General features: G+C 45.2%; 1 pseudogene; it reads right to left on the bottom strand.

Annotated features, from left to right (window-relative positions):
* Window positions 1-4,864: 4,864 nt before the first annotated feature.
* LOC101840347 lies at window positions 4,865-5,283 on the bottom strand (annotated as a pseudogene).
* Between the last annotated feature and the right edge of the window lie 11,186 nt (window positions 5,284-16,469).

Raw genomic sequence — 16,469 nt, 5'->3', positions numbered from 1 at the left:
TCTATGATTTCTTTCTGTTGGGAGTATTGAAAATTCTGTCTGTTGGCAATTTTGAAATGTAGCATTAGTTTTGTAAAACACAGTCCTCACACTGGGTTGTGGAACACAGAACAGTTGTTACTTCTGTCCTGTACCTCCATACGTGTTGACTGAAAAAGGATGGAAGTCTTTTTATAATATTTATAGGTTGAAGTCTTTATAGATTATTTACTGCTAAGTATATTTTAACTTTGGAAGACACTAGCAAGCTATTTTCACAAATGGCTGTAGTGTTGGCATGTTGCACAATAATATAGATAAACTTACTCCATCCCTCACGTTTACTTAGAATTGCTAGAATTTTTTGTTTAGCATATTGTTGTTGTGTATTTTTATATTCACCTTAATCTTCTGAAGCAGTTTTTTTTCTTGCTTTAGTACATTACTTATCATCTTCACTACAGCATAGGATAAGAGAAATGGGAGCAAACAGCCTTCCTGCCCTGATTTTAGGGAGGAAATCATTCAGTCTTTATTAAAATAAGACAATAGTGTGGGTTCTGCATAGATTCCCTTCATGAGGATAAGAACAGCCCCTCCTGTTCTTGGCTTCTTGAACATCAATATATGTTGGATTTTAATGAATGAAGTTTCCCATCTAGTGAGATGACCAAAATATTTTCCTTTTTATTTCTTGGACATGATTGTTTATGTCAATTAATTTTCAGATGTTTCATTAGCTTTGCTTCCCCTTTGTCATGCTATCTTACCTTTCATATATTTATGAATTCAGTCTGATAATCCTTTGTTTAAGGTACTTGGATCCGCAAGGAATGCTGGGCTGTTGACTTTCCCATAATGCCTTTTTCTGGGTTGCTGTGATGCAAGCCTTATAAAATGACTTAGGAGATGTTTCCCCTGACTGTTTCCTGGTAGAGTTTAATGTGGAATTGGCATTGCTTCTTCACGAAATGTCTGGTGAAATTCACCAGTAAATTTGTCTGAACTGTTCTTTATGGGAAATCCTCAAATAGTCAAACTATTTTACAAAACGGAGAGGAATTCAAATTGTATTTAAGTCCTTTGTGTCTTTCAGTGACTTTGTCCTGCCTGTCATCAAGTTCACTGGCTTAAGATACATACTAACTGAGCCGGGCGTTGGTGGTACACGCCTTTAATCCCAGCACTCTGGAGGCAGAGGTAGGTGGATCTCTGTGAGTTCGAGGCCAGCCTGTAAGTCTATACTCACGGCCCTCAGTTTTGTTGCTGGTACTGGTTGATTGACAGGAGATGGGTGTCCAGGTGTGACAGTGTCTACATTTCTTGTCTGAATCAGTGATACACACACTTTGATCAGCAGATTCTATTTTTCTCATCTCTGCTTCAGAGGGCAGGAGCTGGTTTCTGTCTTAGGTTTGCTCACTGTGTGAGTGAAGAGGTGAGGGCTGGAAGAGACCAGCCATCCAGAAAAAGAAATTAATACCCACTTGCCGTGGGTGAAAGATGTGGCCCAAGAATCAGGCATGCACTTACCTTGGGGAGGAGTTGGGGTGAGGAGAGACTGAGGAGCACTTTCTAAATGTCTAGAGAAAGATTTTCTTTCTGGGACTCTGTGACTAAGGAGAAGAGGAAGTGGGCTGTCTCTCCTTGTCCCTCTGCAGTCCCATGCCTTAAAGACACAGCAGTGGACTACACTTTCCTAATTAAGGCCACTGTGCTTAAACTCCACAGGCGGGTTAATATTCAACATGATGGTGCCTGGTATCATACTCTGTTACGATATCCCCACAGTATTAATCCTAGTCATTTCCCAAGTGTAGTAGGGATGGGGTGGGGTGAGAGGGGTAGGGAGGAGATGAGAGAGAGAGAGAGAGAGAGAGAGAGAGAGAGAGAGAGAGAGAGAGAGAGAGAGAGAGAGAGAGAGAGAGAGAGGAGAATTAAAGATTTTGGCTTAGCTTCTAGTTAATAGAGATAGCTGCCATATCAAAGGAATACGAATTTGATATGTTGCTGATAACCGGTTTCGTCAGCATTGCTTAGCAAAGCCTACATTCATTTATGTGCTTCCTTCTCATGCAAGATTACAAGCGTTAAGTCATAGAGGCACTTGGCTTTTGAGTCCCAAAGGCACACATATATGGCATCCACCCCCAGAGTACTGACCCCAGGATGCGGGGCTTTAACTAACTGCCCTTATTCTTGCTTTACAAAAGGAATGAAGGCTTTCATGGAGTAGAGGGTCTGTTTGGAGCAGAAACTAGGGTTGACAGAGTCATTGGTCCTCTCCGTAAATCGTCCCCAGAGTAAGGAACCAGCCTCCTCCCTCTTCTTGCCCGTCAGTCAGCCACCCTAACCCAAACCCCATTTGCAGCTGCAGAAGATGTGTCCATCTATCTGCATATTCATTAAGATGCACCAAGTCTTGCAAATGGCTTTCTTCTCCCCCTTCCCCCACTCTCTTGCTGACAAAGGATTTGTGACAAAAGCCCTCCTACCCGGTTTGTAAAACAGTTGTGTAAAACTCGGACTGTAAAGTCACAGTTGAGTGCTTTAATGTGGAACAGCTGGGGGGGTGTAGACACGCTGGCAGGTTGGGACAGGGACTGGGCCTAGGTCCCCATTCTGCACAGGGTCGACTTAGTCACACCACCTGCTGCCTCTATTATCTCAAGAGCAAACCAGTCATGACAACCTCAACAGACGGACACACGGCACCAGACGGTGCCAGGGGAGCCCAGAAAAGATAAATTAAGTGATCAATAAAGATAAGGGCCCCGCTCTGCAGCAAACAGTGCTGACAGGCCAGAGAAAATCTGGGGCGGAGGCGTGTTTGATAACTCGGCACTGAAGAGCTTAGCTGCAGTGACACTTTGAAGACTCTGGGACCTTGGCAGTGCATTTTCCAGGCTAGGCCAACTCAAGTTCAAGGTGACTGTCTTTATCCTTCTACATGGTAGAGGGAGGGTTCAGTAAGCCACACACATGGAACCACTCACCCTGCCATGTTACTCCAGGCTGTGTGTGTGTGTGTGTGTGTGTGTGTGTGTGTGTGCGCGCGCCTGTGTGTTATACATTCAGGTACTTGCAGATGCCAAAAGAGCGTGTTAGATTCCCTGCAGTTGTGACTCAGGACACTCAGGTCTTCTGCAAGAACAGCAAGCATACCTGACTACTAAGACACTCTCCAGCCCCTGCCTGTCTCTTTTGATTAGGTGAACGGTACTCACTGTTGGATGCAGACCTATTTCTCCATTCTATCTAACCTCTTAGGCATAGAGGCAGGCTTAGCACTGTTGGATGCAGACCTATTTCTCCATTCTATCTAACCTCTTAGGCACAGAGGCAGGCTTAGCACGGTGACTTTATAAGTGGTAGCAGTACACATTTTTCATCATTCTCCTGGAAATTATTAAAAACTAGAAAAGAGAGAGCTGTTGCTCTGATGTCTCCTGTTTCTACAATGGGTTCAATCTCATGTCTTCATTGCTATAGTGGAGGGGTATCCGACAAGTAAAATATGACTAAGGAGGTTAAAGAGGAAAAGGTCCAAGAAAGATGATGACTGCTTCCTCCTCCTCCTCCTCCTCCTCCTTCTCCTCTTCCTCCTCCTTCTCCTTCTCCTCCTCATTCTTCTTCTTCTCCTCCTCCTCCTCCTCTTCTCCTTCCTCTCCTTCTTCATGAAGACTTCTAATATAAGGGGGACCACAGAAAAAGAGAGGGGCCACACACTACCTAAAGTCAACCCTAAAATTCTGTTCATGTAAACAAGAGTGCACAGCAGAGGACAAGGAAAAACACACTGATCTTTACAAATAAAATGTAATTCACTGGAGAGAGCTGGGACCTTTCCTAAGTGCACTTGAGGGTCTACCTCTATTTACTTCTACAGTTTGTGTATATTTCTTTCTGCTGTCACTAGGAAAGTCAGAGATAGGCATGGCATGCTTAGTTTGATTGGAGCTAGAAAAAAAAAGCACACGGAGGAGGGCTTGGGTGAGCAAGAGAAAGCCTGGCTAGAATGGGTGTGGCGTGTGGGGTAAAGCCTGGGCTCCTGTCAGATAGACCTCTTCAATGTACAAAGAGCCTCCATGGGATTCTCATCTGCCTTTTACCACGACTTTCTCTACAACTTTGAACTACAAGTAACACGAGCACATGGAACGTTTTTGTTTGATATTTAGATTTAAGAACAATGCTCCAACCAGGTATCACGGCACATGCCCATGATTCTAACACTTGCAGGAAGGGACAGAGCAGAAGGATTAGCATTTCAAGGCTGTGTTTGCTACAGAGGAAGGCCTGGGCTACATGAAATCCTGCATGAGAGAGAGAGGGAGAGATTTAAAAAGAAGAATGTCCACGATAGACCAAACACTTCAACATTAATTGTATTATTTATGGCTGGCTGTATATTACAAAAATCTCAAAATAAAGTTAAACACAGTTAATCAGAGGCTGGAAAGCTGGCTCAGAGGTTAAGAGCACTGGCTACCTTTGCAGAGGACCCAAGTTCAGTTCCCAGCACCTACACAGTGGCTCACAGCCTCCTTTAACTCCTGCTTTTGGTATCTGATTGATGGCCTCCCTCTTTTGACCTCCACATGAACCAGGCACACATGTGGCAAGCAGACACACATGCAGACAAAACAGTTGTACAACAAAATAAATAACGATATAAAGTAAGAATAGACAGGGTTAATTATGTTAAATCACTAAAAAAAAGATGCTCATGGATAATTATTGCTCTGATTTGCCCCCCATTTCTTCTAGTCCTCTGTTCAATCATCCCTGAAGACCGTGAAGTTTGATAAGATCTAGTCATCCTGCTTTTTTTGGGGGGGGCAAAGACTTTTTAATGAATGTACTTTACAAATACAATGGAGAATCATGCGATGCTGCCTGCATTGGACACGATCCTGAGCCACAAGTCTGCACATTCCTTTGCAACTGGACCTGCGATAGCAGATGTACTATGACCCCTGCACTGTCTGCAGAATAAAGAAACACCCCATCTTTTCTTTGATAAGACTTTCATTGCCGAATGACCGCTGCTAGATGGATCTTTTTCCTTAGTTCTGGTTTGCTTAACCGTGGCCATCACCGTGTCGCCCACGCCAGCAGCAGGAAGTCTGTTCAGCCGTCCCTTGATGCCCTTCACAGAGATGACATACAAATTTTTGGCGCCTGTATTTCAGCACAGTTGATCACAGCTCCTTCCAGAAGACCCAGGGAAATCCGGAAATCCACTCTGGAGGACCCACCACATCCTCGCTTCGACACCTTGGCCTCCTGGGAAGGTGTCATCCTGCTTTTGTTCAAAGAAATATTGAAGACCAAGAGAGACCAAGAGTCATAGTTGTATTTCACTTATCAGCACTTAGTCATGTGACCACAACCTAGCTGCAAGGGAAGTTGGAGAGCTACAAAGCGGAGTCTGTCTGATTGGACTACCCTTCTGATTGCCCATAATGGGCCTCCTCCATTGGGCAAAAGCACCTCATGAGTGCCTCATGTGTGTCAAGGTCATCTTAACTGGGAGCTGTGATGATCCTAAATTAAGTAGGGGTTCCCTAGTTTTTCTAAATATAAGCCATAGCCCCCACATCCTACTGTTTGATTAATGCTGTGCATGTATGAGCTAATTAATGATCAAGTCAACCAAAGAACTATTTCCATTACGGTGTTGTCTGTAACTCTCGTCTTGAGAAGGCTGTGATATATTAGTGTTACCTTAACAGGATTCTGCCATCTGGAATAACTTCATCATATAAACAATGTTTGAACACATAAACAAAGAGTTTGAACAAAGTATGACATACACCATTGTCTTGTACTTCATTTGGCCAAATCTTCCTATGCAAGTTCTGGGGTTCTTCTTCTCCTGAGATGTCAATTGCTTACTTAAATAAGGAAAATCTGGGTACAGAAGCCTAGAGATGGGGGTAAGTCTAGCCAGACTCTCTGAACTGACTGAGTGACCTCTTCCTACCCAGTGTCTGCGCCATATTCCATTGAGGACGGACACCAGCTCTGATGCAGCTCAGTGAATTCATCAAGCATACTGCGTGCTGTGAAGCCGCCAGACAACTGAGGGTGTTTTGTGTTTCCTTCCATACCAGGGTGTCAGCGGTTTGGTAAAGGAGACCATTTCATAGCCCAGCTGTAGCCAGGGAAAATAACCTCCCCATCTCTACAGGAATCTTTAAAACGTATTTAATGAGCCTTTAAGTGCTCATTAGAAAAGTGCTTACCACATAAGCCTGATTACCCAAGTTCAGATCCCTGAAGCCCACATCAATAGCCAGATAGAGCAGTGGACGATTGTAATCACAGCACTCCTACAGTAAGAGGGGAGGTGCACACAGGGCAACCACCCAGACGTTCATGGGCCAACTAACCTGGAGTACATGGTGGAGAAGCAGAAATGGTGGTAGACACCTGCCTCCAACCCAGAACATGCTGGAAGGTGAGAACCGGCTCCTGAATACTGCCTCTTATCTCCACACCTGTACCACGGCATGTGTGTGCTTGCATTCTCAAATACAACACACACACACACACTTCTTAAGTACCCAGGAGGACACTTACATGCATCGATATTAAAGCTTTCTTACCTGGCTGTTTTGTTTTGTTACTCAGCTTTGAGCACATGTACTAGTTAACAGCAAGGGAGGCAGCTTGCCTCAGCGTATGGGTTAATAGCAAACAATCAAAACACTGAACAGGCTCTGCCTCTTCTGAGGAAGGTGCCATTCTTTTCTCCATTTTGAAGATGAGGACGTAGAAGTGGGACTTGGTTAAAGTTCCCAAGGCCTTTCAGCTAAACATTGGCAAAGCCAAGATTTGAAAGCAGACCCCTCGGACCTCCACATAGTGGGAGAAGAAAAGCCTTAAGAAAGCAGAATGCATGTTTAAAAGGCCAAGACGTACTAGCAAAACAAAACAAAAAACCCATGCTCAAGATCCCCAGATCATTCCAGATAGCCGTTGACTGCAAATTCTTGTTATGTTTTTGCTTCATTTCCATTAGTATAAATCTATCTATTATATTATGTTGTTATGGTACCTTATGAAGAAAAGGGAAGTGCCCCAATCTGCGGGCTCTTGCCACATGTCCGAAGCCCTGTGCTCAGGCCCATTTTTCTCTGCACCCTGCAGGAGAAGCCCTCCAATGAAGATGAACACCCTGATGACTATGCACCACCCTGGCCATGGGCGTCCTGCGTTTTGGGGACAATGTTCTACTTCAAAGTCTTCGGAGTTGGTCAGTCCTGATTTCCTAAAGACAGTGGTGGTGGGAACACAGGTTGAGTTAAGAACCAGACAATGGCACACCCCAACGTCACCAAGGTCTCAAGGGGCCCCATCTCCAGCTGTACAAACAGCACAGGAAGTGGATTTTGTCTTAGGGCTATTTTTTTCAGCCCATTAATATTATGCAAACCCAGCAGATACAAAAATTGCTTTGTCCAGTCTCCGAAATGTCTCAACCATTCATTTCCCGGATAAGGGGTCTGCGGTGCGTTTGATGGCCAGGATCGCTAATCCCAAACTTGGAGGCCTAATAAAATAATCAAAAAAGTCCCCAGAAGTGTTTATAACTTCCATTATCTCCTGCTCTCCATCCCAGGATTGGTTGAGGCAGGATGGGGTTGCCTTCAAGTAGTACTTGAGTCTCCAGTATTTTTCTCCTCTGGGGGCCCCAGTGACCAGCATCCCTTTGTGACTTGATCGCCTTGGTGAGACTGGTGTTCCTTCCAAGTGCTCAGAGCCCGAGGAGACAAAGCAGGCCTGCCTCACAAAGGCGAGGGAGCCAAAGGAAGCAAAATTGAATCTCTAGTACCCTGCTCGTGAGTAAACAGGCCTGCCACATTTCTCCTCCCGTCCAATTACTGGGCTGTAGTGCCTACAACATCAGTGCATACAAATTGCAAAACTCCTAATCCCTTCCATATATGTAAACCCCGCATCCACCCGCGACTTCATCCCCAAAGCCACCCAGGCGGCGGTGTGAAGGAATGGGCCCACCAGCTGCAGACTCGCCAGTCTTCAAATTTTCATCAGCTAACGAAGGATATGCAAATGAGCAGCTTATGGGATTACGGCTTGTCGGACAGCAGTCCACCCCTAGCCATGGAGGACCGATACAGGTGTTAGTAAACGGGTTATTAGACCGGCCGGATTCAGCCTGGCCATTCGCCCTCCCACTGGGGGGGGGGGCAACATGGAGCCCCGTTAGGCCTGTGGTAGGTCTGACATGAGTGGCTTGCTGAGAGACATGAAGTTAATAAATCCGAACATCGGGTGTTTAGGCATACACAGCCACTCGAGAGCAGCCTCTCAGGAGGGGCTTTTATCACTCCTCACAAGGGAAGGGCCTGAGAAACCGCTGGGAGCAGCCGGAGGCATTTGATCCAAGTTACTCCCCCTTCCCGTGGCCCTTCGGAAAGCCTCCGCCAGGCGAGCGCTGTCTGAGACTTGCCCTGGTCTCTCATTTCTTTTGTTTTGTTTTGTTTTGTTTCTTCTGTGGCCTTAGGCAAACGTTTTCCCACCACGCTGACTCTGGACTGTTCCGTCAGGGAGAATGTACAGCTGAGGGGGGGTTGCTACAATGGGGGATGAACCCGGGTCAGTGGTGAAGCACATGTAAGAACCTACAGGACACAAATGCACATACATGCACATACTCACGTACACACACTCATCACCAACCAAACAAAAAAACCCCAAAGCACAGGCAACGGCTCCACTGGCTTCAGCAATTCTGAAATCTCCAATATTCAGAAAAAGTATTCTTTTTTCCTTTTTGTGCGGAATACATGTGACTGGCTGAGTGAGTACGTGTATGTGTGTGTGTGTGTGTGTTGCACATGCATGTGTACATGTGGGTGTGCAAATCAGGGGCGTTGCTCCTCAGACACCACCTACCTCCTTTTCTTTGCTTGGCTTTGTTTCTTGTGACAGCGTCTCTCATTTGTACCCAGAGCTAGCTGATTAGCCTGTGCTGGCTAACTACATCATCCTAGGCATCTATCTACCTGTCTTGCTCTCTCTAGAACTGGGATCGCAGGCTGAGCTCAGATCCCCCTGTGTTCATTGCAGGTGCTTTTACTGAATGAGCTACCACCAATTTTTTTCCTTCATAACTCATTGGCAGTGAAAACAGGTTTGGCCTGACCTGGGACAACTCGGAACCCGCCCCCACCAGGTCCGTACAATGCAAGTGTTTTGTTGCAGAGATAAGAGTAAGTCGTGGGTTGAGTTGCTGTTGCAGACACCGTTGGGGACTTTATGCAACGCACCGCTACGCGCTTGATAGGATCATTCCAGATTGTTTTAGAGATCTGAGTCTTAAGCACATCTGGCTCAACGGTGTCATAAAATGAGCTGTGACACCGAAAAGTCTACTGAACCAGAGGCAACCAGAGGAGCAGCACCCCAAAAATGACGCCCTTGGCTTCTGTTAGCAGATTTTTTTTTTTTTGGTTTTTTGAGACAGGGTTTCTCTGTAGCTTTGGAGGCTGTCCTGGAACTCACTTTGTAGACCAGGCTGGCCTCGAACTCACAGAGATCCGCCTGCCTCTGCCTCCCGAGTGCTGGGATTAAAGGCATGTGCCACCAACGCCCAGCTAGCAGAATTTCTTGATGGTAAAGACAGTGGGAATCCACATGACTAACCCTTGTGAAGATAGCTGAAAAGCAAAACTTAACCACCAGTTAGAAGCTGGAAGCAGGCTTAGGGATGAGGCTCAACGGGCAGAGAAAAAGGACCGGACAGAGTCCAGCAAATAGGAAGCAGGGAGGGAGGACGCTTGGAGCAAGCCAGCTTTCTGGATTAGCCTCATTGGTAAGCTTTGGCTTTAAGAGAAAGAGCCTGCCTCAGTAGAAAAGTTGAGAAACAAGAGAGAAAACCTTTGCCTGCCTGCCCACACACACGCATACACGCCTACACACACAAATACCCCACACATGGGAGCAGACCTACAGATGTACATGTATTCATATATTTGCACACATGCCAAAAATAGATTTTAAAAGGGAAGATGTTGGAAGGTAAGATTAGAACAATTTGAACCAACAATAAATGTATTGGGCTTTTGGTTCCATTCGGCACGGGCAGAAGGCCTTGGAAAGAGGCTTTTTGTACATGGAGAAGATGAAGCTTACGTGGTGACCTATGGATATCCTGATGCGTTTTGAGGGTCATCCTCCCACACCTGCATAAATGCAGTGCTACAGCTAGGTCTTAGCAGATGGCTTATCGTGGTACCCAGGGCACGCTGTACTTTCCTCTGTGCCCAGATGACAGAGCAGACACATTGGTCAGGGATGACTGATAAGTTCATCCTGAAGGGATTTTCAGCTTGCTATCTCCTTGTCCTCTGTTTCCTATCTATTGTGCTTGCATTCTTGAAAATACAGCCATCTCCGTCTTAGCTTCCCGCTAGTGTTTTCCATTCTCTGCTGCAAGAGTGCCTGCACATCTTGAGATTTTAATCTTAGGCTTAATTTAGCTTCACAGAGCTAGTTTTAGGCTTGAAATAAGGAATTCATTCACAAACACTTCATGAGCAGAAAAGAAATTAGGTAAACATTCATTGAACATTGACTGTCAGCTTGGTCTACAAAGTGAGTTCCAGGACATTAATTTCTTTCAAAAAGAAATCAATAATAATAATAGACTTGTCCATTTACTCTTGTTTGTTTAATAAGTGTTTATTAAATGTCTGTGTGTTTGCAGTGCAGCAGGGGATGGCCACTCACAAGAAAGAAAGATGACACTGTAGCGATATTTTTAACAACTAACTGTCCAGAAGGCTGTCTGCCAGTTTCTGGGAGAGGCCCACTTCTCCCACACCTGAAGTTAGACAGCCAGCGTGCTATCAACCACTTCAGAAACATCCCTGGGGAGGTGAGGTCAAGTGAGGCCGTTGAGATGACTTAGCAGGCAAAGGTGCTTGCTGCCTAACCTTCCAAACCTGAGACTTGAGTTCAAACCCCAGGACTCACGTTAAAGGTAGAAGGAGAGACCAGCTCTCAGAGTTGTTCTCTATCTCCCATATATGTGCTGTGGCATGTGCCCCATAATAAGTTTTAAAGTAAATACAGTATGCAATACATGAAGATATTATATGTGTATAGATTTCAGGCAAGCTCTCACTCAGCCTTGGCTGGAACTCACCATGTCGCCCAGGCTAGCCTCAAACATGTGGCGGCCTTCATGGCTCAGCTTCCGAGTGCTAAAATTACAGGTGTGAACCAACCTGCTTGGCTTAGTTTGGCTCAGTCTTGACCCTTGAATTCATGCGCTTTTGGCTGTGAGCCTGGCCTTTAACAACTAAGCCATCCCTCCAGGCCAGAATTCATGTGTTTTACATTTCCTGCAATGACATGACTCTCTGGGTTGCCCCTCGAGTATTCATGTGATGGAGACTTAGTTCTGAGTGTGGCAGGGGATGTCCTTTAACGGGTCATCAAGGACAATGTCCTGGAAAGGAAAAGGCTGTCTCCTGGAGTTCTGGTGCTATTGATTGTCATAAGAACATGAGCCCTTGGCACAAATTAACTTGTATTTATATGAGTTAATAAATACAATAAGAAAATGACAGCTTTCTATTGCCAATGAAAAGGGGGCATAGCTAGAGATACAAGAGAAATAAAGTAGTAAGATGAAAGCAAAGCCTGAGCTTACTCCTTCCTTCCTCTCTGGCCTCCTGTCTGCCCACCTGTGTTCCGCCTCTTCAACGCCACCTGCCATTAGGTTCTCACCAGAGGCCTGGTCTGGACTTGGTAGCCCCAGAGACTGAGTAAACAGCAGGCCTTGGGTGTTTCAACATAGGAATACAGGACTGACCAATGCAGGAATTTTATTTAGCTGGGACTTTCTTCAAGTTTATGACTGGACTATTTGGACTCGCATTCCATTGTTGTGTAAACACACACACACACACACACACACTCCCACAGCTGCTCTCTTCCTGGTCCTTAGCAGGGTGTAGACAGAAGAGCGCTTCAGGAAGATGAGCTGAGGTCCTCACAGTGAGTCTGTTCTCACAGTTGTGAACCTGTGGCTTGGCATAGCTGTGAACACGTCTGAAATACGAGAGAACGCTGGTGCATCAGAGAGCAACAACGGTTGGGGGCTGGTGAGCTTGTTCGGTGAGTGCAGGCATCATCCCCAAGCCTAATGATCCCTGGGATCCACAGGTTGATGGGAGAGAATCAGATCCCACAAGTTCCCATTTGACCTCCACAGAAGTGCCACATGTGCACCGTGTGTGTTCCGGCTCTCCATGTGTAATTTTTATCACTGCACCATTGTCTCAGTCTTTGCAATAAATGAATGCAACGATGGCCTGTACATTATTCTGTCTTCCTTTTTGATAAGACGGAGAGAGAACTGTACACGTCTGAGCTCCAGCTGAATGCCAACAGCTCCATCCACTGTAATGAAGTTTATCTTATTAATTCATTCTTACAATTACCTAATAAAGCGGCTATTACTCAGACCTTCATGAAGCCATTAAGTCACATAAAAACGAAATAACTGGTTGTCAAGGTAACAGAGCTTGTAAACGACAGAAGGAGGAGTCCAGCTGGTGTCCCCTGCTATCGGAAGGCTTCCTGCTTTACAGTCTACCCTCGCATGCGGCTTCTTCATCTCTGCTGATGTAGACGATGTCCATGTCACGAGATTGCCATAGCTCATCAATGATCTAAAGGCAGGAGCTGGATTTTCCATACCTTTATCCGGGACCTCCACAGTGTCGGACAGGCCACGTAGCCCCTGTGCCTCCCTCTCCCCCAAACTCCTCATCAGCTCAAGGATCATGAGGGCTTCCTCCAGGGTTTTCTCCTTCCTTCTTATTGCTTACTTCACCGGGAAGAACTCGGTCCAGCTTCTAGTCTCCCGATGAGCAAGAGGGAAAGAAGTAAGTCAGAGTGTCTGCTGAGGTTCGGTGGGAGCTTGCAGCCCAGCAAAGAGGGAGCCTGACACAGAGAGGGAGTCTGGATGTAGAAGCATAAAGCCAGGCCTCTGGAATCTTTGGGGTGGTCTTGTTCTTATAAATAAAGTGCATCTAAATTCCAACGGGGGCTGGGGGCACACTCATGCTCACATACATGTACATGTATATATTTGTGTGTTACAGTGCTGGGTGCTTATCCAAGTTAGGGTTATGATTGTTATGTTGAAGCACCATGACCGAAGCAAGCTGGGGAGAAAGGGGTTTATTTGTCTCACACTTTCATACTGTGGTTGTTACTCGTCACCGAAGGAAGTCAGGACAGGACCTCAAACAGGACAGGAACCTGGAGGCAGGAGCTGATGCAGAGGCCATGGAGGAGTGACGTTTACCGACTTGCTCAACCTGCTTTTCTATAGAATCTAAGACCACCAGCCCAGGGATAGCACCACCCAGAGTGGAATGGACCCTCTCCGGTCAATCACTAATTAAGAAGATGCCCTATAGCTGGATCTCAGGGGGGCATTTTCTCAATTGAGGCTCCCTCCTTTCAGATTACTGTAACTTGTGTCGAGCTGACATAAAACTAGCCAGCACAGGAAGGCAAGTTATTGAACTCTTGCTAGGCAAGCCATTATCCCTGAGTAATATCCCCAACCCTACCTACCTTTTAAACTCACGTCCTTGGTCCCAAGAGGTCTGAACAAGAAGGATTTCATAGAACTAAGGGTGAGAGTCCAGGACTGTCCCTGTTTCTGTGGCATTTTATCTTCTATACGACCTGCACTTCAGGTTTGTTTCTTTAAGCTGTTGTGCTATCTGAGAGACTTCTGGTGTTCTCAAAGTAACTGCCACTTTCCTTTCAGGTATATCTTTATCTGGTTCTGCACTGACAATATTTTTAATTGGGTAGTATAGGAGGTGTAGAGTTAGTCTGTGTGTGACTGTGTGTTTAGTGCATCATTGGAAAATGAATGTAAACTCACATTTGATGGATTTGCTAAGGTGGTCGTTCATATACCATCAATGCCACCCACACAGGATTCAAGAATCTCATACAAGAATTTGGCCTCTAGAAAAAAAAATCAATGAGGAACTTTTCAAAGTATCTTATACAAATCCCTTTAAAAATGCCTTTGTCTGTCAGGGGAGATGGCTCAGTGGGTAAGACCACTTGTGGCTCTTAAAGTTCAGTTCCCAGCACCCACATGAGGCAGTTCACAACCACCGGGAATGCCACCTCTAAGGGGCCTGCTGCTCTCTTCTGGGATCTGTGAGCACTTCACTTGTATGCTTACTCACACCCATATATACTGTGGAATAACCCTTCTGTACACTGTGAAAAATGTGCTGCTCTCATTGTTAATGAAAAGCTGATTGGCCAATACCTAGGCAGGATCTTCAGGGCAGAAAGAATGTTGGGAATAAGAAGGGTGGAGTCTGAGGAGACACCACGAGAAGTAGAACAGGATGGGAAGTACGTAGATGAGGTAAATTAGCCTCCAGGCAGCACATAGATGAATAGAAATGGGTTAATTTAAGTTGTAAGAACTGGCTGGAGACAAGCCTAAGCTACCAGCAGAGTGTTTATAATTAATGCTAGGTCTCTGTGCATTTATTGGGGAGCCAGCGGTCCCATTGAAAAAATCCCACCTACACATATGTGCCCGTACACAAGCATGATTTAAAATAAATCTAAAAAATGCTTTTGTCACCCTTCAGACTGCTTTGTGATGCAATTGCCGCAGAGTGAAGCATTGCTAGCTAGCCTCTGGTGCCTGATGCTTTGTAACTTGAAGGAAGAAAACTATTCTGACTTTGAGGACATGTGTTCTGTTACATTAATTTCATCTCCTCCTTCCTGGTCTTGCTCCAAACCTAGGCTTCACTGGAGAACCCATTTTCCTATAAAATTAAAGTAATATTAGAAGCGCGAGGCGGCCGAGGACCAGCTGCTGTGGGGACCTCTCATCCATTCTGGTTGGTCTGCAGAAGAGTAACTTGTAGTGAAAATTTGATGATCTTAGAATAGAATACTCTTTCTCAGTCTGTGAGTTTGAACACTTTGTGTCTGCAATTACGTAAAGTAAGGGGAAGATTTGAACCTTCTTGGTTCCTTCGGAGAAGACAGGACCCGACTAGATTTCTTGAATTCCTCCACACAATAGTCCTTCTTGTTCGCTAAATACTTCTGCTGTTGGAAGTAAAGACCTCCGCAGACTAAGTCCTTCAGCAAATGTTCTAAATACCTACTTTGGCCTGACACCTTGTCCTGGGATTGGCCTGTTAACCTTTCACCCTTTCCCTAGCCTTCTATGGGGGTGACCCTCTTAGGCTCTTCCCCAGGAAGGCCTGCTGGGGAGGCTGCTTAAGACTGTTTAACCTGGGGATTTGGGGAGACAGCTTTGCCCTGCATTGTTCTCCAGATCCATTTGTTCTCTGTAGCTCCTCTCAATTAGCTGGCTGGGGCTTTGAAAACTTTTTTTTTAATGGTGCTAGGGATAAAACCCAGTGCCTTGTACCAGCTAGGCAAGCACTTTCCCCGTGTTACACCCCCAGTCCAACACATGGAACGCTACGTCTCATAGAGCACTCCTCCTGTCTTCTTAGTAGCGGATAGAAAGGCATTTTGTAGAATGGTATCACATTTAACTATTGCAAAAGAAATAGATGCCCTATGCATTAAAACACACGAAGAATAGCAAATGTCACGGTGCTTTAGAGGTTACAAATGGCCTGAAGAATCTATGGTATAGGTGGCAAAGGCTGGTACCCACTTTCACTGATAAGGAAACATAGAAACTAAAGAAAGCTAGGCTCAAACTAATGTAATGAAGGCAAGCGAGGGACTGATTGGTTGATTGGCATCAGATTCCTGTGGACCTGCTAATGCAATCCTTTGTGTTCCATTGATGCCAACATACAACATTCAGAAGGCAACATGAGTTTTAGCACTAAAAGACAGTGGAACACATGTACTTTTTAATTCGGATAAGAAACTTTGATTTTTTTTTTAACTTTTAAAAAAATTAGTCAGTGAGACTGTAGTCAGATAGCTCAGTTCAGCAGTTAAGAGCACTGGCTGCTCTTCCAAAAGACTCAGGATCAAGTCCCAGAACCCACATGGCAGCTCACAATTGTCTGTAACTTAGTTCTAGGGGATCCAACACCTTCACACAGACATACATGTGGGTAAACACCAAAATACATAGCATTTAAAAGAATAAATATTTTATTAAAAATAATTAGAATTGGGGCTGGAGAGATGGCTCAGAGGTTAAGAGCACTGGCTGCTCTTCCAGAGGTCCTGAGTTCAATTCCCAGCAACCACATGGTGGCTCACAACCATCTGTAATGAGATCTGGTGCCCTCTTCTGGCCTGCAGGCATACATGGAGCGCTGTATACATAATAAATAGATAAAATATTTTTAAAAAATAATTAGGATTATATAACTTATTAGAAAGGGAATTTTTCCCCCCAGACATTTCACTATGTAGTCATGGCTGGCCTAGAACTCACTATA

This window comes from Mesocricetus auratus, unplaced genomic scaffold, assembly GCF_017639785.1.
Source record: "Mesocricetus auratus isolate SY011 unplaced genomic scaffold, BCM_Maur_2.0 Super-Scaffold_100030, whole genome shotgun sequence".
Taxonomy (NCBI): domain Eukaryota; kingdom Metazoa; phylum Chordata; class Mammalia; order Rodentia; family Cricetidae; genus Mesocricetus; species Mesocricetus auratus.
This window is presented reverse-complemented; position numbering and strand designations above follow the sequence as displayed.